Source organism: Cherax quadricarinatus, chromosome 16, assembly GCF_038502225.1.
Source record: "Cherax quadricarinatus isolate ZL_2023a chromosome 16, ASM3850222v1, whole genome shotgun sequence".
NCBI lineage: Eukaryota > Metazoa > Arthropoda > Malacostraca > Decapoda > Parastacidae > Cherax > Cherax quadricarinatus.
In genome coordinates, this window is record NC_091307.1 from 34,287,153 (window position 1) to 34,301,213 (window position 14,061).

The following is a 14,061-nucleotide window of genomic DNA, read 5'->3' on the forward strand; positions in this document are numbered from 1 at the left end:
GTGTTGTGAAGTGTTGTGAAGTGTGAGGAAGCGTTGTGATGAAGTGTTATGAAGTGTGAGGAAGTGTTGTGATGAAGTGTTGTGATGAAGTGTTGTGAAGTGTTGGAAGTGTTGTGAAGTGTTGTGAGGAAGTGTTGTGATGAAGTGTTGTGAGGAAGTGTGATGAAGTGTTGTGAGGAAGTGTTGTGATGAAGTGTTGGTGAGGAAGTGTTGTGAGAAAGTGTTGGTGATTAAATGTTGCGATGAAGTGTTGTGAGGAAGTGTTGTGAGGAAATGTTGTGAGGAAGTGTTGAGGAAGTGTTGTGAAGAAGTATTGTGAGGATGTTGTGATGAAGTGTTGTGAAGTGTTGTGATGAAGTGTTGTGAAGTGTGAGGAAGTGTTGTGATGTGTTGTGAGGAAGTGTGACGAAGTGTTGTGATGAAGTGTTGTGAGGAAGTGTTGTGAAGTATTGCGATGAAGTGTTGTGAGGAAGTGTTGGTGAGGATGTGTTGGTGAGGATGTGTTGGTAAGGAGTGTTAGTGAGGAAGTGTTGGTGAGGAAGTGTTGGTGAAGAAGTGTTGGTGAGAAAGTGTTGGTGAGGAATTGTTGTGAGGAAGTGTTAGTGAGGAAGTGTTGGTGAGGAAGTGTTGTGAGGAAGTGTTGTGAGGAAGTGTTGGTGAGGAAGTGTTCTTGAGGAAGTGTTCTTAGGAAGTGTTGTGAGAAAGTGTTGGCGAGGAAGTGTTGGTCAGGAAGTGTTGGTGAGGAAGTGTTGGTGAGGAAGTGTTGAGGAAGTGCTGTGAGGAAGTGTTGGTGATTAAGTGTTGTGAGGAAGTGTTGTGAGGAAGTGTTGTGAGGAAATGTGAGGAAGTGTTGAGGAAGTGTTGTGAAGTGTTGAGGAAGTGTTGTGAAGTGATGTGAGGAAGTGTTGATGAGGATGTGTTGGTAAGGATGTGTTGGTGAGGAAGTGTTGGTGAGGAAGTGTTGGTGAGGAAGTGTTGTGAGAAAGTGTTGATGAGGAATTGTTGTGAGGAAGTGTTGGTGAGGAAGTGTTGGTGAGGAAGTGTTGAGGAAGTGTTGTGAGGAAGTGTTGTGAGAAGGTGTTGGTGAGGAAGTGTTGGTGAGGAAGTGTTGTGAGGAAGTGTTGGTGAGAAAGTGTTGGTGAGGAAGTGTTGTGAGGAAGTGTTGTTGAGGAAGTGTTGTTGAGGAAGTGTTGTGAGGAAGTGTTGTGAGGAAGTGTTGAGGAAGTGTTGTGAGGAAGTGTTGTGAGGAAGTGTTGGTGAGGAAGTGTTGTGAGGAAGTGTTTGTGAGGAAGTGTTGTGAGGAAGTGTTGTGAGGAAGTGTGGTGAGGAAGTGTTGTGAGAAAATGTTGGTGTGGAAGTGTTGTGAGGAAGTGTTGTGAGGAAGTGCTGGTGAGGAAGTGTTGGTGAGGAAGTGTTGTGAGGAAGTGTTGTGAGGAAGTGTTGGTGAGGAAGCGTTGTGAGGAAATGTTGTGAGGAAGTGTTGGTGAGGAAGTGCTGGTGAGGAAGTGTTGGTGAGGAAGAGTTGGTGAGGATGTGTTGTGAGGAAGTGTTGTGAGAAAGTGTTGTAAGGAAGTGTTGGTGTGGAAGTGTTGTGAGAAAGTGTGTTATGAGAAAGTGTTGTTAGGAAGTGTTGGTGAGTAAATAAAATGAAGCGTAGTGTGGGAGGTATGGTTGTGGGGGTGTGGGTGTGGGAGGTGTGGGTGTGGGAGGTGTGGGTGTGGGAGGTGTGGTTGTGGGAGGTGTGGGTGTGGGAGGTGTGGGTGTGGGAGGTGTGGGTGTGGGAGGTGTGGGTGTGGGAGGTGTGGTTGTGGGAGGTGTGGGTGTGGGAGGTGAGGGTGTGGGAGGTGTGGGTGTGGGAGGTGTGGGTGTGGGAGGTGTGGGTGTGGGAGGTGTGGTTGTGGGAGGTGTGGGTGTGGGAGGTGAGGGTGTGTGAGGTGTGGGTGTGGGAGGTGTGGTTGTGGGAGGTGTGGGTGTGGGAGGTGAGGGTGTGGGAGGTGTGGGTGTGGGAGGTGTGGGTGTGGGAGGTGTGGGTGTGGGAGGTGTGGTTGTGGGAGGTGTGGGTGTGGGAGGTGAGGGTGTGGGAGGTGTGGGTGTGGGAGGTGTGGTTGTGGGAGGTGTGGGTGTGGGAGGTGTGGGTGTGGGAGGTGTGGGTGTGGGAGGTGTGGGTGTGGGAGGTGTGGTTGTGGGAGGTGTGGGTGTGGGAGGTGAGGGTGTGGGAGGTGTGGGTGTGGGAGGTGTGGGTGTGGGAGGTGTGGGTGTGGGAGGTGTGGGTGTGGGAGGTGTGGTTGTGGGAGGTGTGGGTGTGGGAGGTGTGGGTGTGGGAGGTGTGGGTGTGGGAGGTGTGGGTGTGGGAGGTGGGGGTGTGGGAGGTGTGGGTGTGGGAGGTGTGGGTGTGGGAGGTGAGGGTGTGGGAGGTGAGGGTGTGGGAGGTGTGGGTGTGGGAGGTGTGGGTGTGGGAGGTGTGGGTGTGGGAGGTGTGGGTGTGGGAGGTGTGGGTGTGGGAGGTGTGGGTGTGGGAGGTGTGGTTGTGGGAGGTGTGGGTGTTGGAGGTGTGGGTGTGGGAGGTGTGGGTGTGGGAGGTGTGTTTGTGGGTGGTGTGGTTGTGGGAGGTGTGGGTGTGGGAGGTGTGGTTGTGGGAGGTGTGGGTGTGGGAGGTGAGGGTGTGGGAGGTGTGGGTGTGGGAGGTGTGGGTGTGGGAGGTGTGGGTGTGGGAGGTGTGGGTGTGGGAGGTGTGGGTGTGGGAGGTGTGGGTGTGGGAGGTGTGGTTGTGGGAGGTGTGGGTGTTGGAGGTGTGGGTGTGGGAGGTGTGGGTGTGGGAGGTGTGTTTGTGGGAGGTGTGGGTGTGGGAGGTGTGGGTGTGGGAGGTGTGGTTGTGGGAGGTGTGGGTGTGGGAGGTGAGGGTGTTGGAGGTGTGGGTGTGGGTGGTGTGGTTGTGGGAGGTGTGGCTGTGGGAGGTGTGGGTGTGGGAGGTGAGGGTGTGGGAGATGTAGGTGTGGGAGGTGTGGGTGTGGGATGTGAGGGTGTGGGAGGTGCGGGTGTGGGAGGTATGGATATGGGCGGTGTAGTTGTGGGAGGTGTTTGAAGTTAGGGTGTGGAAGTGGGAGTGAGGAAGTGGGAAAGGTGGATGTCAAGGATAAGTAAAAATGGAGGAGAAAGGAAGCAGGAAGGAGGAAAGAAGTGAACTAAGGATATGAAGGAAGAGTTGACAGAGTGATGGTATGAAGAGGGAGGGAGGGAGGGTTGACAGGGTGACGGTAAGAAGAGGAAGGAAAGGAGGGAGGAAGGGCTGAAAAAGTGATGGTAAGAAGACAGAGGGAGGGAGGGTTGACAGAGTGACTGTAAGAAGAGGGAGGGAGGGTTGACAGGGTGATGATAAGGAGAGGGAGAGAGGGTTTACAGGGTGACGGTAAAAAAGAGGGAGAGAGGATTGACAGGGTGATGATAAGGAGAGGGAGGGAGGGAGGGTTGACACTTTATCACTGCCACGTCCATATTTTTGCACGTAATCTTCAAGATCACTATTTACGTGAAATTACTGGATTTTTGCATCAAGTTTTCAACAATGTTAATAGAAAAACCTGAGAATTACTAAAAAAAATGAAATTACAAATTTTATAACTTTAAATGCTTCAAGTATTTTTTTTTTTTTTTTGACTTAAGAGCACCCGGAGAGTTTACCTGGAGAGAGTTCCGGGGGTCAATGCCCCCGCGGCCCGGTCTGCGACCAGGCCTGAGAAGATTATGAGCAAAATATCCAACCTGTCCTTCTAAAAGCAAATGTCGAGTTTTTAAATAATTTTTAATCAGATCTCCGATACACGTTATTTAATTTAGGCGAGGTTAGGTTTGGTTACGATTATTTTTGGGGAGATTTCACATATTTCCTGATTTCTCACATTTGTATACTTCATACGCTTCGAACATGGGATTTTTAGATTTTTTTTTTTAACTTTATGATCTAGCACACTTGAAGTACGAGGTCAGTAGGCCGTAACCAACTGACTCCAGGCATAAGTTATTTTGTATTCATAATTGAAGATGAATATACAAACTTCATGCGGCCTGCACCAGCACACATGCGGATTTCTGGTCATGTGACCACCTATTGAAAAAACTTTTGTCTGTAAAATCATATAAATCTCCAGCTAGCGTGGCCGAGCTGGAGATTCGTCTGTAAAAACTTGCATTTGTGGTCACAGAGGTGCCTGTGCTAACCTTCCTATGGTGTAGAAATATACCTAGTTGGATGAATCTTATTGTGGCTAGCTGGTCTAGTGGCTAACGCGACGGGCTGGAGTTTTGAGACTCTATGACCGCGGGTTCAATCCCGGCCGGGGGTATGGTTTAAAATAGATCTTCATATCTCTGACTGCGAGAAAGATTTGGGAGTTCTGGTTAGCAGTAATCTGAAATCCAGACAACAGTGCATAAGTATTCAAAATAAAGCGAATAGAATTCTTGGCTTCACATCAAGAAGTATATCTACCAGGAGTCCTCAGGTTATTCAGCTCTATATATTTAGAATATGTTGCACAGTTCTGATCTCCATATTACAGAACGGTTATAAATGCGCTTGAAAACGTACAATGGAGAAAGAAAAAGTTGATTTCATGTCTCAGAAGTCTTTCCTACGAGTACAGACTGAGGGCCCTGAATCTGCACTCTCTCGAAAGGTGTAGAATTAAGGGGATATGACTGAAGTGTATATACGGAAAACGGGAATAAATAGGGGGAATGTAAATAATGTGCTAAAAATATCTAACCAAAACAGGACTGGCAACAATGGTTTCAAATTGAAAAAAAATTGATTTAGAAAAGATATAGGAAACCACTGGTTTGGTTATAGAGTTGTGGATGAGTGGAACAAACTCCCAAGTAGCGTCACTGATTAATGAATTTTAGTAGTTTTAAAAATAGGTCAGGTAAATACATGAATGGGTGCTCTTAAATTGGTACCTACACAGTGTACACACATGGAGTGTGGATACACACAGGGTTGACTAACATGGAGTGTAGACACACACAGGGTGGACTAACATGGAGGGTGAAAACGCAGGGTGGACTAATATGGAAGGTGGAGACACGCACACACACAGGGAGAATTGGCATGGAGGGTGGATACACACAGAGGAAGCAATAACATGGAAGGTGGACTAAAGTGGAAGGTGGACACACGTGGTGGGTGGACACATACAGAGGTTGGACTAACATGGAGGGTGGACACACATGGTGGGTGGACACATACAGAGGTTGGACTAACGTGGAGGGTGGACACATACAGAGGTTGGACTAACATAGAGGGTGGACACACATGGTGGGTGGACACATACAGAGGTTGGGCTAACATGGAGGGTGGACACACGTGGTGGGTGGACACATACAGAGGTTGGACTAACATGGAGGGTGGACACACATGGTGGGTGGACACATACAGAGGTTGGACTAACATGGAGGGTGGACACACATGGTGGGTGGACACATACAGAGGTTGGACTAACATGTAGGGTGGACACACATGGTGGGTGGACACATACAGAGGTTGGACTAACATGGAGGGTGGACACACGTGGTGGGTGGACACATACAGAGGTTGGACTAAGATGGAGGGTGGACACACATGGTGGGTGGACACATACAGAGGTTGGACTAACATGTAGGGTGGACACACATGGTGGGTGGACACATACAGAGGTTGGACTAACATGGAGGGTGGACACACATGGTGGGTGGACACATACAGAGGTTGGGCTAACATGGAGGGTGGACACACATGGTGGGTGGACACATACAGAGGTTGGACTAACATGGAGGGTGGACACACATGGTGGGTGGACACATACAGAGGTTGGGCTAACATGGAGGGTGGACACACATGGTGGGTGGACACATACAGAGGTTGGACTAACATGTAGGGTGGACACACATGGTGGGTGGACACATACAGAGGTTGGACTAACATGGAGGGTGGACACACATGGTGGGTGGACACATACAGAGGTTGGGCTAACATGGAGGGTGGACACACATGGTGGGTGGACACATACAGAGGTTGGACTAACATGGAGGGTGGACACACATGGTGGGTGGACACATACAGAGGTTGGGCTAACATGGAGGGTGGACACACATGGTGGGTGGACACATACAGAGGTTGGACTAACATGTAGGGTGGACACACATGGTGGGTGGACACATACAGAGGTTGGACTAACATGGAGGGTGGACACACATGGTGGGTGGACACATACAGAGGTTGGACTAACATGGAGGGTGGACGATACATCTCTCAATACCCGAGAGCTGCATCAGTGTCTTTCCTCACCATTCTTTCAGTTTGATAAATAATAGGTTAAAAGAGTTGTATAAAGAAACGATGGCTACTGTGCTCATTGTAGTTACATAATTTGTTTATTTTTTTGGCCATGAATTCTGTGATCATTTACATGACAAAAATCTCCTTTAAGGAAATAATTCTATTTTTTTTTTTTTTAGCTTTAAACTAACTTATTGCAGTAGAGGATTTGGAGGTCCAGGGGCCCTAAATGAAGCAACGTTTTGGGGCCCCTTTCAATGTGTACCTGCTGCTGTCAGCTATTTCAGCAGCGGAAATTACATGTGAACATTAGAGTCAGAAGTACTATCGATTGTATGACTGTTGCTGGCCCGCTGAAAGCGTGTTGTATAAATTGATTTTTCGGAAATAAAATTCAACAGTGTGAGAACAACTTAAAAAATTGCGTTTTGATTTCAAAATTCAAATTATTTATTTATTATATAATATGAAAATGAATATCTGTGATCACGTGGGGTCCCGTGCTAACACATACTGTCAGTCGTTGTAGTTAACGACTTTGGGGCCCTTCAGTTGTAGGCCCCAAAGCGCCGCTTAGCCCGTTGTCAGTAAATCCACCATTGCATTGCCTACAAAAGCACCATAAATCAGATCCATCATACATTCTACATCAAGCTTATTAAGAGGAAGGAGGTTTCACACTGTCATGCTGAATAATAGAGTTATAATGCAGTAAATTTTTGGTGTTACTTATCTCTAAACAATAGACTGCAGAGTATCACTAAGGTGAAGATCATTTACTGGGCACTTTGATGCTGACTGCCCTTCCTTAGTTTGGTAAAACCTCGTTACCATATATTCCAAAGCTTTGTAAGTGTTTAGTGCTTCCTCATGAATAATATAATAACTAGAAGTATTTCGTTTGCCGAGTGACCTGAGAAAAGTATCCCAGCAATCCCGAAGCCACCCAATCTCTTCTTCAGTGCACGCAGAAGGACTATAGGAGGGCGGTCATAAATTTCTGTGCAGCAAAATATTTAAAGATGTATTCGTATGTGTATGTTTGCGTTAATGAATTGTAGTTTGTGCACTTTTATATACACTTGTGTGTATGTAGCACCAGTTTAGAACCCACACCTGGCCAATCACGTAAAGAAATTAGAGAATGTGCAAAGATTTGCAACGAGACTAGTCCCTGAGCTAAATGAGTAATCTCCTGACGATACTGGAGAACAGGAGGGATAGGGGACACATGATAACGAAACATAAAATACTGAGAAGAATCGACAAGGTGGACAGAGACAGGCTGTTCCAGAGATGGACACAGCAACAAGGGGTCACAATTGGAAGCTGAAGACTTAGATGAGTCACAGGGATGTTAGGATGTATTTCTTTAGTCATAGAGTTGTCAGCAAGTGGAATAGTTCAGAAAGTGATGTAGTGGAGGCAGGATCCATACATAACTTTTAGAAGAGGTATGATTAAGCTCAAATAGCAAGGAGAAAGTGATCTAGTAGCAACCAGTGAAGAAGCAGGGCCAGAAGCTATGACTCAACCTCTGCAACCACAGTTAGGTGAGTACAAATAAGTGAGTACATACACCAAAAAAAAATGGGTTGCCAAAGAGCAGGACGGATGAGCCTGGGAGGGAAGATTGGGTGGCAGAGCTCATGAAAAGGGAAGAATAGTGGGGAAGGAAGCTAGAAGAGCTTAGTAAGAAAATGGAGGAGAGGATCGTTGTAGAGAGCAGGAAAAGGGAGCTACAAGCCACAGCAGCAGAAGCTAAGATACAGAGCTTGGAAGAGGAACTAAAAAATCTGAAAAAGTCTATAGAACCAAAAAGCAGTATGGACATGACATCAGGAACTGCTACACGAGTCACAAACGAGGGGACTGTAGGGAACACACAAGTTACACTGTATGCAGTGCCCAAGAAAAGCTGAGAAGTGAAAATGACAGACCACTGGGTACAGGGACATCAGAGAAGAGATTGAAGGAAGGAATGCTGCAATGGAGGCAACTAAATCGACTCAGGGACTGCAAAGGGAAATGCAATCGGAGGTTGAAAGTGAGTGATGTTTTTATTTATAGGCTCCAGGAAGTTGAAGGGGAAACTTATGAAGCAAGAAGACAAGGGGAGAAAAAAACAATTGAAAGTATTATGAAAACAATCAGAAAGGATGACATGACCCATTTTACAAATTTTCTGAGAATAGGAGGTTTTGCAAGAGGAAAAAACTGGGCAGTCAAAGTGATTTTCAAGACAGAATCGCCTGAAACAGGATCTTGCTGGAGAAAGCAAGACTAAGGGACATACCGACGTGTGTGTGATGTACTACTTGCCAAAGAAATCAGGATGCAAAAAGAACAATATGAAAAGACCAACACGGGTAGAGCAAAGCTGCTAGTTATGTGTGATTTCAGTCACAAGGAAATTGATTGGGAAAATGTGGAACCACATGAAGGTCCCAAAACATGGAGAGCCAAGATGATGGATATGGTTCTGGAAAACCTCATGCATCAACATGTTAGGGATACTACCAGAGAGAGAGAGGTGAAGATGAACCAGCAAGGCTGGACCTCGTATTCACCATGAGTAGCTCGGACATAAAGGACACCACATATGAAAGGTCCCTCGGAGCTAGTGACCAATTGGTTCTGAGCTTTGAATACATGATAGAGTTACAAGTGGAGAGGGTAACAGGAGTAGGATGGGGTAAACCAAACTATAAAAGGGGGAATACACAGGCATGAGGTTTGGTGGGAAAGAGAATATAGATGAATGGTTCACAGAACCGACACGTTGATAAATTAGACACATGTGCAAAAATTGGGTATCTTTATTAAGGAAACGTTTCGCCACACAGTGGCTTCATCAGTGCATACAAAGGAGAATCTTGAAGAACAGGAGTAGAATGAGGTAATCAGTCCCTCAACCTTGAGTCGATGTGGTCAGTCCATCAATCTAATCAAGATTGATGGACTGACCACATCGACTCAAGGTTGAGGGACTGATTACCTCATTCTACTCCTGTTCTTCAAGATTCTCCTTTGTATGGACTGATGAAGCCACTGTGTGGCGAAACGTTTCCTTAATAAAGATACCCAAGAGTTGCACACGTGGGAAAGAGAATAGTAGGAAAATCAGTAAAAGAAGTGATGGACTATGTTACAGCAAAATGGAAGGAGACAAGGAGAGGTTTGTTCCCAAGAGCAACAGAAATAATGGGAAGACCAGAACGAGCCCTTGGTTTACCCAGAGGTGTAGGGAGGCAAAAACTAAGAGTGCTAGAGAATGGAAAATGTACAGAAGGCAAAGGACCAAGGCATATATAAAGAGATTAGCCGAAGAACCAGAAATGAGTATGCACAGATAAAGAGGGAGGCCCAGCGGACCTGAAGCTGTTGTATAGCTACATCAGGAGGAAGACAGCAGTCAAGGACCAGGTAATGAGGCTGAGGAAGGAAGGTGGGGAGCTCACAAGAAACGGCAAAGAAGTATGTGAGGAGGTCACCATGAGATTTAAGGAAGTATTTACATTGGAGACAGAAAGAACTCCAGGAAGTCAGAATAGCGAGGGTACATCGACAAGGATATACTAACAAGTGCTGGATGAAATGCACACAACTGAGGATGGGATGAAGCTGCTAAGTGAACTTGATATCTCAAAGATGGTGGGACCAGATGTCTCTCTGTGGGTCCTTAAAGAGGGAGCAGAGATGCTGTGTGTGCCACTAATAACAATTTTCAACACATCCATTTAAACTGGGCAACCACTTTAGGTATAGAGGACGTCAAAAGTAGTCCCCATTTTTAAGAAAAGAGACAGACACAAGGTGCTAAACTACAGACCAGTTTCACTGACGTGTTTAGTATGCAAAATCCTGGGGAAGATTATCAGGAGGAGAATGATGGAGCACCTAGAACAGAATAAGCTTATAAACGACAACCAGCAAGGATTCAGGGAAGAAAAATCCTGTGTCACAAACCTACTGGAGTTTTATGACAAGGTAACGGAAGTAAGACACAAGAAAGAGGGGTGGGTAGAATGCATTTTCTTGGACTGCAAGAACGCCTTCGACAAAGTTTCTCACACGAGATTAGTGATCAGGCATGCATAACAGGAAGGGCACTGCAATGGATCAGGAAATATCTAATGGGAGCAACAACGAGTCATGGTAGGTGACGAGTGGGCGCCAGTGATGAGCAGGGATCCACGGGGGTCAGTCCTAGGACCAGTTCCGTTTTTGGTGTGTGTTAGTAAAATGACGGAAGGGATAGACTCAAAAGTGTACTTGTTTGAAGATGATGTAAAGTTAATGGGGAGAATTAAATCGGATGAGGATCAGACAGGAGCACAAAGAGACATGGGCAGGCTGCAAGCCTAGTCCAAGAACTGGCTCCTTGATTTTAACCCTGCCAAATGCAAAGTCATGAAGATTGGGGAAGGGCAAAGAAGACCACAGACAGAGTATAGGCTAGGTGGCCAAAGACTGCAAACTTCACTCAAGGAAAAGGATCTTGGGGTGAGTATAATACCGAGCACATCTCCTGAGGCACACATCACCCAGATAACTGCTGCCATATGCGCGCCTGGCAAACATAAGAATATTGCTCCACTACCTCAGTAAGAAATCGTTCAAGACTCTGTACACCGTGTACGTCAGGAGTATGCAGCACCAAATTAGAACCCACACCTGGCAAGCACGTCACGAAATTAGAGAAAGTGCAAAGGTTTGTAAGAAGACTAGTTCCAAAGTTAAAGGAAATGCCCTACGAAGAATGGTTATGGGAAATCGGCCTGACAACACTAGAGGACAGGAGGGTTAGGAAAGATATGATAACGAAATACAAAATACAGCGGAATTGACAAGGTGGACAGAGACAGGATGTTCCAGAGATGTGACACAGAAACAAGGGGTTATAATTGGTAGTTGAAGACTCAGAGGAGTCAAATAGATGTTCGAAAGTATTTCTTTAGTCATGGAGTTTTCAAGAAGTGGAATTGCCTGGGAAGTGACATAGTTGGGCAGGAACCGTTCATACTTTTAAGAAGAGGTGTGGTAAAGCTCATGGAGCAGGGAGAGAGAGAGAGGACCTAGTAACGACCAGTGAAGAGGTAGAACCAGGAGCTATGAATCGACCCCTGCCACCACAAATAGGTGAGCACACACACACACACACACACACACACACACACACACACACACACACACACACGCACACACACACACACACACACACACACACACACACACACACACTACCGCGCACGGGGGTTACTCAGTGTTAGTGCTTTGTGAATTAAGTGTTTTTTGGACTACCCAATAATACTGCAGGGTCATTAAGCGTGTCAGGATCAGCGTACAACCCCTGAAGTGATTTACAAGTTGTCCTGAGTCAGATAAGAGTGGTGAGATCCACAATTTTTATAGGTTATCTTGAAAGTGATATTAGTGGTGTAAGATACAGACGGCAGGCCTAGTGCGTTATAAGCAGTGTTGCCCCATGTGTCCCCCAAGAAACATGAAGTGTAACCAGTGTGTGACCAGTGAAAGAAGCACAGTAAACAGGAATAAATTATTGATAGTGAAGAAGCAGAGGTGGAGGTACTCTGCCTGGACATCACAAAGAGTTGGATATTCTACAGGCTGCATGCAAGTATTCACCTATGCTTGGTTTCAGGGAGTCAGGTGTGGGTTCCATGTACACCACCGCTTATTAGCCTAGAAATAGGCTAATAAGTTCTCAGTAACGAATAGTAATTGGTAATTTAAAACAGAAATCAGGGTGGCAGACAGGTGTCTGTTAGATAGAGCCTCTAGGAAGAAGGATAAGCATAGAAGGTACAAACTAATAAAGGAGTTGCTGGGTCAGCATCAAGTCAGGAGCACTGCATCAAGTGTAACACGCATACTAAGCACAGAAACTCACATATACTCACACTCCCTAACACACCCAAACACACACTCGCACAATCCCACCCAAAGAAATAATGGGAAGACCAGAACGAGCCCTTGGTTCACCCAAAGGTGTAAAGAGACAAAACTAAGTCTGCTAGAGAATGGAAAAAGTACAGAAGACAAAGGATCTAGGAAAGTAAAGAGATTAGTCGAAGAGCCAGAAATGAATATGCACAGTTAAGGAGGGAGGCCCAGCGGCAATACGAAAACGTATAGCATCAAAAGCCAAGTCTTACCGGAAGCTGTTGTATAACAACATCGGGAGGAAAACAACAGTCAAGGACCAAGTAATCAGACTGAGGAAGGAAGGAGGGGTGTTCACAAGAAACGTCCGAGAAGTACATGAGGGACTCAACATGAGATTTAAAGAAGTGTTTACAGTGCAGACAGGAAGGACTCCAGAAAGCCAGAATAGTGGGGTATGCCAACGAAGGATACACCAATAAGTGTTGGACGAAATACACACAACCAAGGTGGAAGTGAAGATGCTGCTAAGTGTTTAGATACCTCAATGGTGGTGGGACCGGACATCTCTCCATGGGTCCTTAGAGGTGGAGCAGAGATGTTGTGTGTACCACTAACAACAATCTTCAACACATCCATTGAAACTGAGTAACTACCTGAGGTGTGGAATATGGTAAATTTTTAAAAAAGTTGATAGACATAAGGCATTAAACTACAGACCAATGTCACTGACATGTATACTATGCAAAATCATGGAGAATATTATCAGTAGGAGAATGGTGGAGCAATAGAAAGGAACAAGCTTAAATACAAAACCAGCATGGTTTCAGAGAAGGGAAATCCTGTGTCACAAACCTACTGGAGTTTTATGACAATGTAACAGAAGACATGAGAGAGAGAGAGAGAGAGAGAGAGAGAGAGAGAGAGAGAGAGAGAGAGAGAGAGAGAGAGAGAGAGAGAGAGAGGTGGGTAGACTGCATTTTTTTCGACTGCAAGAAGGCTTTTGACACAGTTCCTTGCCAGGGAGACTGATAAGGCTCCCAAAGTGACGCTCTTATCCACTCGGCCACAAATGCCTCAAAAGCTGGGCAGCCTGGTTTACAAGCCATGTTTCTTTCCCAGCTCGAGCACATCAGTGAGCTTCAAGCATGGTCTCTAGCTATTTCAATCTCCTCCTGTATGTTCTGACCTCACAAGCGATTTTATATATCAATGCATCACAAAGAAACAAGCGATCTTTCTCTGTATAAACCCGCTTGTTTCTGTATGGTACACTAACATACACTATCGCTTGTGTGGTCAGAACATACAGGAAGAAATTGAAATAGCTTGAATCCATGCCTGAGGTTCACTGAAGTGCCGGGGCTGAGAAAGAAACATGGTTTGTAAACCAGGCCGCCCAGCTTTTGAGGCATTTCTGGCCGAGTGGATAGTATATATGTCGTGCCGAATAGGTAAAATTGGTCAGTTAGGAAGAACTCGTTTAAATATATTTGTTTTTGTTTATGGTAATGTAAAAATTAATAATTTTGTACCAAACGAATCTTATAACAAGCGCAATTTAATTTAGCTTAATCCAATAAATATATTTAAGATAAATTTACAATAATTCAATAATAAACAAACACAAAAAATGTATTTTTTTTTCGTTAGGTTCAGAATGATTTTTGCGAAATTATTGCATACTCAAATTTTCGTTGCCTTATTCAGCAAGAAGTGCGTTGCTATTTAAGCCAAAACTGCAAGTTTTATCTATTCGGCACGACATATATATATATATATATATATATATATATATATATATATATATATATATATATATATATATATATATATATATA